Here is a 12,062-nt window from a genome sequence, read left to right as displayed (position 1 = left end):
TTTTGCAACCATCACCACTAACAGCAGAACACTGTCAACATCTAGAAAACAAACCCCAGATCCATTAAGAAATTTTTAATGGGCATGCCTCATGGCGGGGTGCATATCTCTTCCTGCTAAAATTGGAAGATCTCAGGCTCTGAAATCCATCAGGCTCTTCCAGGTGCCCCTCTCTTATAACTCATGATACAAATACTACTTCACTCACAACTTGTTTTTCATAAATACAAGAAAGATTAACAATAATATGAACTTCAGAAGTATTCTGAATATTAGAACAGTTAATATACATTAAATTAAAGAGAATTTTTTTTTAAGTCACCTCTTCAGAGACCTTTCCTAAGCACCTAATCTAGTCATTTTTTTTTACCATATAACCCTACTTAGTATTCTCTCTCTCTCCCCTTCTATCTTCCTTACTTGAACCTGAGCACCATAGGAGCAGAGACCTTGTCTGTTTTGTTCACTGCTGTATTCCCAGGAGAGAGACTAGGCATTCAATTAACACCTCTCAAATAAATGATCTCCAAGATATGTTGTTAAATGGGGGAAAAGGAAAAAAAGGATATTATACTGTTATTAGTTTACTATAATTTGAATAATAAACTGTAAAATAAAATATATGCACACATTATATATATGCTTGTACTCACATAAAATCTCTGGAAAGATATTTAAGAAACTGGTATTACTGTTGCCTTTAAGGAGAGGAACAAGTGGGTTGAAGGGCAAGGTTAGAGAGATTGATACTCAACCTTTATTCTTTTTGAATTTTGTACCATGTGCATATGGCATCTACTTTTAAAAGTAATTTAAAATATATATAAGCCATTACTCATAAAACAGCAATATTTACCATAATTAGAAAATGGGAGATGATCTCCTCTTACAGCTTTACAGATTTCCAGCTTTATTGCACCTTTGAATAGAGTGTCAGAAGTTGATACCAGTTCTTAAACTCTCTCATTTTTGCTACCTACACTTATTTATCATCATAAAAATGACACTTTTATTAGTCAGTATGTCAGTGTTTACATCATTGAAAATGCTTTCCAACAAACTGACCCATCTTCTATTTTTTTTCTCCCTGATCAACACACATAGCTCTTACTCTGCATACAAATCATACTGGCTAACACAGGAAAAGTCAGAAGGTAACATTCACTCAAAAGAATAGGCTCAAGAAACAACAGAAAATTACTGAAATATCATAAGGGTGATTTTAAAAATTACTCAAGCCTATTTGGATACAATGACATTTTATGGTAACAGCAAGGTTCTATCATGTGAATTGAGAACAAAATAAATAATAACCAACACAAAAACCCATTAATAAGCTAAAAACTAAAACTTAATTTTTAACTGAGTTGAATTTTTTCAAAATTAAAGATAGAAAATCAATATTTTTTCAAAATACCCTTAAATTCAACCTGACAAATTTGCAGTTTACTTGAGTAAAAGTATCAAATAAAGGATACTGATTAGCCACTGAAAATTCAGCTTCACTATAAATTAGTCTAAATATTGAAGCTCACCAAGTGATTCACACGCTCCAAATACTACATCCTCAAATGTATTTCCAACCAAAAAGCTGTATATCAGAGAGGGGAAAAAAAGTGAAGAGTAAGGCTTCAAAATTATCTTCTGACAGAACTGGCATTAAACTATCGAGATCTGGAAAAGCCAAAATACACAAATACACATATGAAAACAAATCAGTTCAGTCATAATAAAAATAATTCAAAACAACCTAAACATGTTCAAACAACCAGAAACTCATAAAGGACTGTGTTAGGAAATGTTTATTGTGGTAATGTGAATAACACTGCAAATCTACATATGCTTCAAAAACATTTGTTGAAAACAGATCTGATAGTTATGTGAATTTTAAACCTTTTATCTTACATTGAAAAATTACACTAATGAAGACAACTCTGAATAAAAAAATACGCTGTTTTTTGTTTTGTTTTTTTTTTAAAAGAGCTCTTGCAAGTAATAATGTCTATGGTTAAATGCCAAAACACACATGTAACTATTAGGCTGTATTTACTATCAATCCAATTACTCTCTCTTCAGTTTCTTGTTTGCATTAGGATGGCAAATGAAGTACAAAATTTCAATTTCAAATGTGCATATAACATTAACTGTGCCCTTTTTTTTTTTTGGCATGTACCACAAGTAAATTATTTGAGTATTCTTTAAAAGAAGAACTATTTTTGTTAAGAATAAGCAGTGAGCTACCTTCAGTGAAAATTTTACCTTTTAAATCACTAGATTACATAGTCATTATTTTACCTTGCTAGATAAATGATAATCAGCAGTTTTTTATAGCCAGGTCAATTAGATACAAATCCTAAATGCTGAGCCTGAAGTCTTAACCATTTATCAAACAATTCTCATTCTTCTTTATATTCAAAACACCTCTTTCAAACAAATAAAGTGACTGTTGAACAGGATGGGGAGTTATTCTAAACTTTGCTTCATAGTATCTTAAACTACTTACTCAGAAACACAATTATCGATACAAATCCCACTGTAATTGTTTCATTCTGTCTCCTTGCCACATGGCACAGTGCCACATAATGTACTTTTTGCAGTCTGACATACTCAATGTCTTAGAAACAGCTTTGAAAACTGGCTCATGGCCTATTTGCAACTGATACTAGAGCTTAAATACCTTTCCAGCAAAGTTATACTAACTTCAAAATACTCTGGGATCAACCATTAAAATGTTTTTGTTTCAGTCACAACACTAATGAACACCAAATGTTAGAATTTGTTTTAACGATCTAATACATCAAGGATTTTCTTAAAAGGAAAGGCTGGATCAGCTATCCATTATATAATGAAAGGCAGATTAGTTAGTACTGATACAGATAATACTTGAAAGATTTAATACTTAAGTGTAGAATCAAGCATTAAAAAGTTAAGTTCATAAAGTCTGCTCAATTAGCCATAATACTCATTCCCTATAAAAATACCAAATTCCTGGCTTCTGAGTGACATTTGAAAGCCTCCTTCCCTCCATTCCTAAAATAGCCAATTAACCTTTGCCTTGATTTCCCCATTTCTACAAAACAGGTGATACTACACCATGCTTCGCTTACCACAAGGAATATACAATATCAAAGAAAGTGAAAGGAGCTGGAGGAAACCTGAACACATCAGGTCTATTAAAGCCTGGTAAGAACACTGGTTTGACAAGATTTTAGGAAACAAATGCGTAAATGCTATTTTTAAAACACAAAAATAAAGAGTAGAAGAATGCTGCTTTCAAATTGTGGTGCTAGAGAAGACTCTTGAGAGCCCCTTGGACAGCAAGGAGATCAAACCAATCAATCCTAAAGGAAATCAACCCTGAATATTCACTGGAAGGATTGAAGCAGAAGCTTCAGTACTTCAGTCAAAGTACTCCAATACTTTGACCACCTGATGCAAAGAAACAACTCATCAGGAAAGACCCTGATGCTGGGAAAAATTGAAGGCAAAAGCAGAGGGGACAACAGAGGACGAGATGGTTGGATGGCATCACTGATTCAATGTACATGAGCCTGAGCAAGCTCTGGAAGATGATGAAGAACAGGGAAGCATGAGTGTGCTACAGTCCATGGGGTCACAAAGAGCAGGACACAATTGAGTGACTGAACAACAACAACAAAGCAATTTCGTCAGACACTGTATGTGTGAGAGTACTAGTTACTTGGGTGAAAAGGGAAGGTATGAGGTTTAAAAAACAGAAACGTAGGTATTACTCTTCTCTAAAGCAGCTATACCTGATAAGACAAATAGTGCTCGGTTCATATTTAAGCCTTCTGCTATAGTTATATTTGAATGTAATAGATGATTCCTTATTTTTCAAAAAGATGACAGGTTTTGTTTAAAAAATATCACAGTGAATTCAGACTTTTTAAAAATATAACTATTTAGGGACTTCAAACAACCAAGGTACTAAGAAGTATCCCAAAAGGCTTTAAAGAATGGTTGCATATAACCATTAATATGAATTGGTGTCTTGATCTGTGAAATAATCGAACTCAAACTCGACTAAAGTTTGAATCTTCAGAACTCCTTAGATCACAGCATTGGACAAACTGGGCAAGGAGTTTTCATGACCTACAGAGACCAGTACAAGGCACATGTAAGCACTATACAAATTTTTGTTAAATATACCTTTAAATACACATTTGCAAATAAAGGTTGTTGTTATAGAATCCTATTACAAAAGAAAATTATCTTAAAGAAAGTGTGGTAAAAAGCTTTCATTTTTCTTTATTTACTTACTTATTGAAAGGTAGAGTGGCTTTATTAAAATGAGACAAAGTAGACTTGAGAATAAGGAATATTGCCAGGGGTAGAGAGGAACACTACATAATGACAAAGGGGCTGATTCATCAAAAAGACACAGCAATTCTAAATATGCATGCCCATTCAAAAAAGAGATTCAAACTATATGAAGCAAAACTGGAGAGAATGAAAAAAGAAACAGACAAATTCACATTTCCAACTGTGACTTCAATACTTCTTTTACAGTAATTGATAGCATAAGCAGACACAGAATCCATAAGGGTGAGATCAATCATGGGAAGGCAAATGAAACATTATATTCATAAAAGAAAGATTTATAGATGAAACTTGCATTTATTCCAATTCACAAATGAGTACATGTTCATTGATTTAGTCATTCATTCATTCAAACATTTACTAATAGCTTATTTTCCTAGCACTGGGCTAGGTATTAAGAGATAAACACGATAAAATAAGAGATAATTAAGATAAAATCTGTGACCCAAGACTAATCAGGTACTCTGCTCACTTTTGAATTTATTAAGAATTTAAAGAAAATGTGACACTTACATAGTATTTAACTAAATGGTGTAACTGTGCACAGTAATGTGGTTTTGTTGCTGTCATCATATTTTAAAGAACCCTTCTAAATGTATTGCAAATAAAAGCTGAAGGCTGGTGAAACAGACAGACAAGTGTATCCAAACACATTTTCTCATTACTCTTCTCTCAGAACCGAGCAGCTAATTAAAGAATGTTGGATATGAAAGCCTGGCTGTGGTGGTTAAACTTGAAAGAAACTAATATGGTTTTCGGTTATCAAATAATTTGATCACTCTGAGAAAAATGAACAGGAGTAATTTGAAGCATGCAATTTGCCTCTTCTCTCTGAAGCAGATTTATGGTTGCTCTTATATCCTCACATTTTTGTTGTGGGTAGGCTATACTTTTCAACCCGCATCTTAGCATTATGACACAGAAATCTTCTAACTTGACCTTATATCTACGTAGCTTCATAACCTCTAGATTATATTATTTGACTTGGAGACACCATGCACACAAAACAATGGATACAAATAAAATAGTCAAATAAATGGTCTTTAAAAGAAAACTCTCATATAGAAATTTTTAAAGCTTTAAGTCTATATATCCTTTTCTTTTTTGGTGTATAGAAATAAAATTTATTTTCATACTATAGCACAGGAGACATAAAATCAATATGTTTTCCTAGAGTGTATAATATATAAATTATTCACATTAAAAAAAAAAAGAACAGAAAGCCTCATATGCAGGAGGTATTTAAAAATGTATACCTAATTTTGAATTGGTGTTTTTGACAGTATACACAACTAGCTTACAAATCTGAATGAGTATGATGATACATATTTGAAAAAAGTACACATATGGGCCCACTCCAGATACTTAATTCAGTACACAGATAACTCGTTCTTCACTTTGGTCACTGCAATTCCAGGTGCTGAGGCATATGTGGATCTGAAAGGTACTTCCAGGAGTATTATTTATTACATTGGCATTTTAAAGATTCCTGTTTCTTCTATTCTCCTTTATAGCGAGGAGTCCTTTTCTCTTTAAAAGCAAGAATACCTTCAAGTCTGTCTTTTGTTGGAATGGTCTGAGCATAACATGCTTCTTCTATGGCTAATCCTGTTACTAAATCAACCTCCATTCCTTGATTAATTGCTAATTTTGCCACTCTCATTGCAACAGGTCCCTGAGGTAAAAACTCTCTTGCTAGGTCCAAGGCCTTTCTGTAGGCAGCGTCCCCCTCCTGGTTCTGTTCTAGAACATGGCTGATCAAGCCCACTGACTTGGCTTCTTGGCCATCAAGCACACGTGCAGAGAAGATGAGCTCTTTCCCCAGGGACATCCCAATGGCACGTGGCAGTCGCTGTGTTCCCCCAATTTCATTAATCATTGCTCTTATTTTGGAGACAAAATGACCAACTTCACTGGAACTCATTTTGGCTCTTTCCTTAAGATCAGCACCAGCACAGAATATCCCCGGGACTTCATTTCTGACTATTATGGTCCGTACTTTCTTATCAGATTTTAAAGCATCCACAGCTCTTGAAAGCATTTTTATAAGATTTTTACTCAGTGAATTTTTGGCATAGGCTCTGTTTATTCCAAGCACCACAATTCCTCGGTTTTCCTCCTCCAGGTACCACACCCGCAGCTCGTCCTCAGTCTTCACCTCTGCGCTGTAGCCCCTCTGCCAGGCCGCTCCCCCGGCCGCGGGCGTCCAGCCCCGGGCCCATGTCGAGTCGACCTGCGGGCATGTCCAGGAGCCGGGCAGCCTGCACCTGGCGCCTAGCCGCGTACAGCAAGCGGCCACCAAGCGGGCACGGCTGGCTTGCAAAGTGCCCAAGGCCCCAGGTGCCGCGGAAGCTGCCACCGCCATGTTGTCTCAGTCTATATATCCTTTTAAGAACAGACAGTACTTACCAAACGAATCCTCTCCCTCTGCACTGTCATAGCAATTTGAACCAGCAACATATTTCCAAATATTTAGGAAATGAGATAGTACAATCTTGGGAAAAGTCTCTCAAACGGCTAGACTTCTCTACTCCTTGCTAGACTACTCCACGGGAAAAAATTAGTTTGTGTCCATCCTGAAATTGATTTTTTTAATTTTTTAATTGTAGTAGAATATACATATAAAATTTAACATCTGAACCACTTCTAAGTGTACGGCTCAGTGGTGTTAAATACAAGCACACTGTGTACAGTGTGGACACACTGTGTCCAGAACTTTTCATCCTGTAAAACTGAAAGTCTACACTCATTAAACAATAAATGAAACCACCATTTTACTTTCTATCTCCATGACTCTGACTACTCTAGCTACCTAATGAGTAGAATTATACAGTATTTGCCTTTTTGTGATCAGCTTATTTCATTTAGCATGTCTTCAAGGTTGTATAGCATGTGTCAGAATTTCCTTCCTTCTTAAGACTGTATAATATTCCATTGTATGTATATACTGCATTTTGTTTAACCCATTCATCCACTGATGGACACTTGGGTTGCTTCCTTTGTCTATCACGAATAATGCTGCTATGAATGTAAATTAAATGACTCATTTAAAGTACATATTACTAAATTATTCAGTGATGAATATGAAAGGTAAGAAAAACACCAAAACAAATTATCACTTGGTTTTCTAATAAAGGGTGCTCATTTCCATTCAATAGACTGGTAATGCCTGCCAATGCAAGAGACACAGGTTCAATCCCTGATCTGGGAAGATCCCACATACCACACAGCAACTGAGCCCGTGTGCCACAACTACTGAGGCGTGTGGGCTCTAGAGCTCATGTTCCACAAGAGAAGCCACCGCAACGAGAAGCCCCTGCAGCACCGCAACTAGAGAAAAGCCTGTGCAGCAACCAAGACCCAGCACAGCCAAACAACAAATAAATAAATAAAATTATTTTTAAAAACTGGTAAACAGAACACAGCAAAAGGCCCGCATATATTTGAATTGTCACTAAGTTCTCTATCTTTCATAATTAGTTTTAAAAGTCTACCAGGTCAATTGAACAATGCCTAATTTTTATATCTAAAATTAACACATATCAAGAATTTATCATGCAGGAGTATTCAGAAATCTTTTTTCCACAGCAAATATTCTTATAACTTTATGGGGAAGCTTAAAACGATGACTGATTTTTTTTTTTTCCTGAAACATCCTTATAACCTCACTGAATGACATTTTTCTCAAATTCCATATTTCAAAGAGAAAACACAATACACTCTTTGACAAGCATTTAATTATATTATCAATGAAAGCTATTTAAAGGTTTAAAATATCCAGAATGAGGAACTATTATTAAGTCTTGAATAATATTAAGTAAAAGCTTTTCTATTTAGACAAAGGTACTCATGAAGTGAACGTAATACACGTATGCCTATATGTCAGAGCACTTCTTCATCTTCCAGTTAATAATACGTTATTATGTGTTCAATAATCCTAAAACCATGACTATGTTGTAACATTCAATTTTCATACCAAAGTGTCATTATTGTGTAGCATTTAGCTATGCACCTTACGGTCTCCTCCTAAGAGCACTGCTCCAAGCAAATGCACTGTGGGCTTGGTCCCCACAGTCACTCAAAATTCTTTCAAGAGGGTTCCAGAGTGTTTACTCGGCTGCCACTGGAAAATAGGCAGTATCTCCACAGAGCATATGGAAAGAGGTCCAAAATTCATTGCTTCATTAAAAAGTCAAATTGCAAGACAATTCTGAAAATACATGCCAGAAAATATTAACCGTAGTTTCTTGGAGTCCGACTGGAAAGGTGGGTCGAAAAAAGGACTTCTTATTTTCATTTAACATTCATTTAACATTTTTAAGGCAGTAAAACTATTCTGTATGAAACTACAATGATGTATATATGATATTATGCAGTCATCAAAACTCACAGACTTGTACAACACAAAAAGTTAGCAATAGGAGAAACTGCCGGGGTGGGGATGGAAGTGGGAAAAGAATATGGGAATTTTCTGTATTTCCACTCAATTTTCCTATAAATCTAAAAATGCTCTAAAAAATAAGTATGATAAATAAAAAAGAAATCTGTACTTTTAGTTTCAACTGACAAGTTCATGCAGGATAATAAAAAACAAATTTTAAAACTTCTAAGAATGCTAAATATTTTAAATCACATGATAAATGCAGATTTGGGAGATGAAATCAACACATGCCATGTTATTACAGGGCTTTCTATTCAATATTAGATATTTTGCTGTTTAAAGCAGGCTAGCTCCAGTACTCTTGCCTGGAAAATCCCATGGACAGAGGAGTCTGGTAGGCTGCAGTCTATGGGGTCTCGAAGAGTCGGACACGACTGAGCGACTTCACTTTCTCTTTTCACTTTCATGCATTGGAGAAGCAAATGGCCACCCACCCCAGTGTTCTTGCCTGGAGAATCCCAGGGACAGAGGAGCCTGGTGGGGCTGCCGTCTATGGGGTCGCACAAAGTCGGACATGACTGAAGCGACTTAGCAGCAGCAGCAGCAGCATCCAGAATATAAAAATGTACATTTTTACATATAAATATGTATTAACATATAAAATATGCTATATTAAGTATAACATAGTACATATTTTATATGTATATAAATTATATATATAATACATGTGTATATTTTATACACATATGTATATGTGTATTTTATATACATATAAAATACATAGTATACAAAATAGTACATATTTTACATATAAATATGTACTGCTGCTATTGCTAAGTCGCTTCAGTTGTGTCCGACTCTGTGCGACCCCACAGATGGCAGCCCACCAGGCTCCCCTGTCCCTGGGATTCTCCAGGCAAGAACACTGGAGTGGGTTGCCATTTCCTTCTCCAATGCATGAAAGTGAAAAGTGGAAGTGAAGTCACTCAGTCATGTCCGACTCTTAGTGACCCCAGGGACTGCAGCCCACTAGGCTCCTCCGTCCATGAGATTTTCCAGACAAGAGTACTGACATAATATAAAAATGCACTGACATAAAAATGTAATTATATATGAACTAAGAGATAATAAATACCCTATATAGGTGTGGGCTTCCCTGGCAACTCAGTGGTAAAGAATCCATCTGCCAATGCAGGATATACGGGTTTGATCCCTGAGTGGGGAAGATCCCCTGGAGAAGCAAATGGCAACCCACTTCATTATTCTTGCCTGGGAAATCCCATGGACAGAGGAACCTAGAGGGCTAAGTCCATGGTGTTGCAAAAGAGCCGGACATGACTTAGTGACTGAACAACAATATATAACATCGTTGTTTCTATCATCTCCCTAAGGTGCCTTTTTAGACATTTTCCCCCAATCATGCTCACCCATGAAATTTTAATGCCACCAATATACTCTCTAATCTTTTATATTATTACAAAGTCACTCCCCCCACACACATGTATACATTGTATCATTAATTTCCTGTTTCTCTATCTTATAGGCAAAAAGGATGCACTCAACTCTAATCAGCCCCTTTAAAATTTTAACTGTGGTACTCCAAATTGCACATAATAAGGTCCAGAGAACAGGTACTAAAAGTATGGATAAATACTGTCAAATCACTTACCAATGATTCTATTTTAAAACCTAGTCTATTTAAAATATGCTTGAATTACACTAGGAGGAGAAAAAGGGAGAACATGTAAATTATTACAACTTTTTTGATGTTTTTAGCACAAACATTTAGGTGTTTAGCCTAGAAAGTTGAGTGAAAAGAACGAGCATAAGGAAAAGCTCTATGTTTTCTAGTGAAATATTTCCTTATCAAAAAATTTGTATAGGAGGTAAAAAATGGAGAGGCACAGAAATGCATTCCAACATTCCAGAAAAGGGATTTCCTTAAGAAAACATTACTAAATATTAGAGCATGTACAAGTGTGCCAGGAAATCTACTGATTATAACCAGGAGTATGCAGGAAAAGTTGAGATTTAGGAAAGTGTAACCTGTACTCAGTAGGAAAGGGAGGAAGGGGAGAAGGCCTTCTTGTCATTAATATGCTAAGGGGCCATGAGGTATACAGATCCCAATAGGAGCCAGTAAGCAGAGGAAACGTTCTCCTGCACCCAGCACCTCTGAAAAGTATGCTTCTAATATTAATACATACAGATCTCTACCTCTGGGCTTATCTTCCTCCAAGATGCCAAAGGCTATCTGAATTAAGGGGAAGAAACTATTAATAGATTAGAGCATGCCCTTCCCTGTCTTCAACCTTAAAGGTGAATCAAGTTTTACCTTTGGGATATAACATATAAACAGTGCAATTTTTAATGCACAGCCACTTTAAAATAACTTCCTTCCACTTATCTGCTGATGATTAAAATGTCTTTGAGATGATAATTACTTTCTTATGATGATAACAGATAAAGAACATTTAAAATGAAACAAAAATTTGAAGAAAAAGGAGTAAATATTCCAAGAAAAAGGAATAAATATACATATAGCTTTAAGTGTTTTACCCTTTATTATAGTGAATATGTTATTTCTCCAATGAAAAAAATTTATAAATACTTTAATTGGTTTTATCACGTATTATCTTTCAAATTTTTTGACTAAAAATACAATTAATCTACAAGTATAAACAACACATCAGTTCACCATTCCATCAAAATTAAAAAGACAAGACCAGCTGGGCCATAAAGAAGGCTTAGTGCCAAAGAATTGATGCTTTCAAGCTGTGGAACTGGAGAAGACTCTTGAGAGTCCCTTAGACAGAAAGGAGATCAAACCAGTCAATCCTAAAGGAAATCAACCCTAAATATTCACTGGAAGGACTGCTGCTGAAGCTGAAGCTCCAATACTCTGGCCACCTGATGTGAAGAGCTGACTCGTTGGAAAAGACCTGACGCTGGGAAAGACTGAGAGTAGGAGGAGAAGGGGGCAACAGAGGATGAGATGGTTGGACGACATCACTGACTTAACGGACATGAATCTGAGCCAACTCCGGGAGACAGTGAAAGACAGCCTGGCATGCTGCAGCTCACGGGGCTGCAAAGAGTTGGACACAACTTAGCAAATAAACAAGTGGTCTTGAAAGAAGACAAAGATTATCACTAAGTAGAAACGGCATAGGAAAGGAAAGACTAAGCTCACCAAAGACAAGTAAAAATGACCGCTACCAACATCCAACGAGAGAGCCAGCATAGCACAGTGTGTTAAGAGTGTGCTAACACACATTCTTCAAATCCCAGTGCTGTCTCTTTATACAGATATAAACTTAGGGTACCAAAGGGAGCTATC

The 12,062-nt window shown here is 36.0% G+C and overlaps 1 protein-coding gene and 1 pseudogene across 2 annotated transcripts in view; both read right to left on the bottom strand.

Annotated features, from left to right (window-relative positions):
• The window catches only part of DISP1 (dispatched RND transporter family member 1), a 221,730-nt gene that overhangs the window by 155,439 nt on the left and 54,229 nt on the right, over positions 1–12,062 (bottom strand). The gene's annotated exons all lie outside the window — the stretch shown is intronic.
• On the bottom strand, positions 5,549–6,721 carry LOC113906429 (annotated as a pseudogene).

The sequence above is a fragment of the Bos indicus x Bos taurus genome, chromosome 16, assembly GCF_003369695.1.
Source record: "Bos indicus x Bos taurus breed Angus x Brahman F1 hybrid chromosome 16, Bos_hybrid_MaternalHap_v2.0, whole genome shotgun sequence".
Classification (NCBI taxonomy): domain Eukaryota; kingdom Metazoa; phylum Chordata; class Mammalia; order Artiodactyla; family Bovidae; genus Bos; species Bos indicus x Bos taurus.
This window is presented reverse-complemented; position numbering and strand designations above follow the sequence as displayed.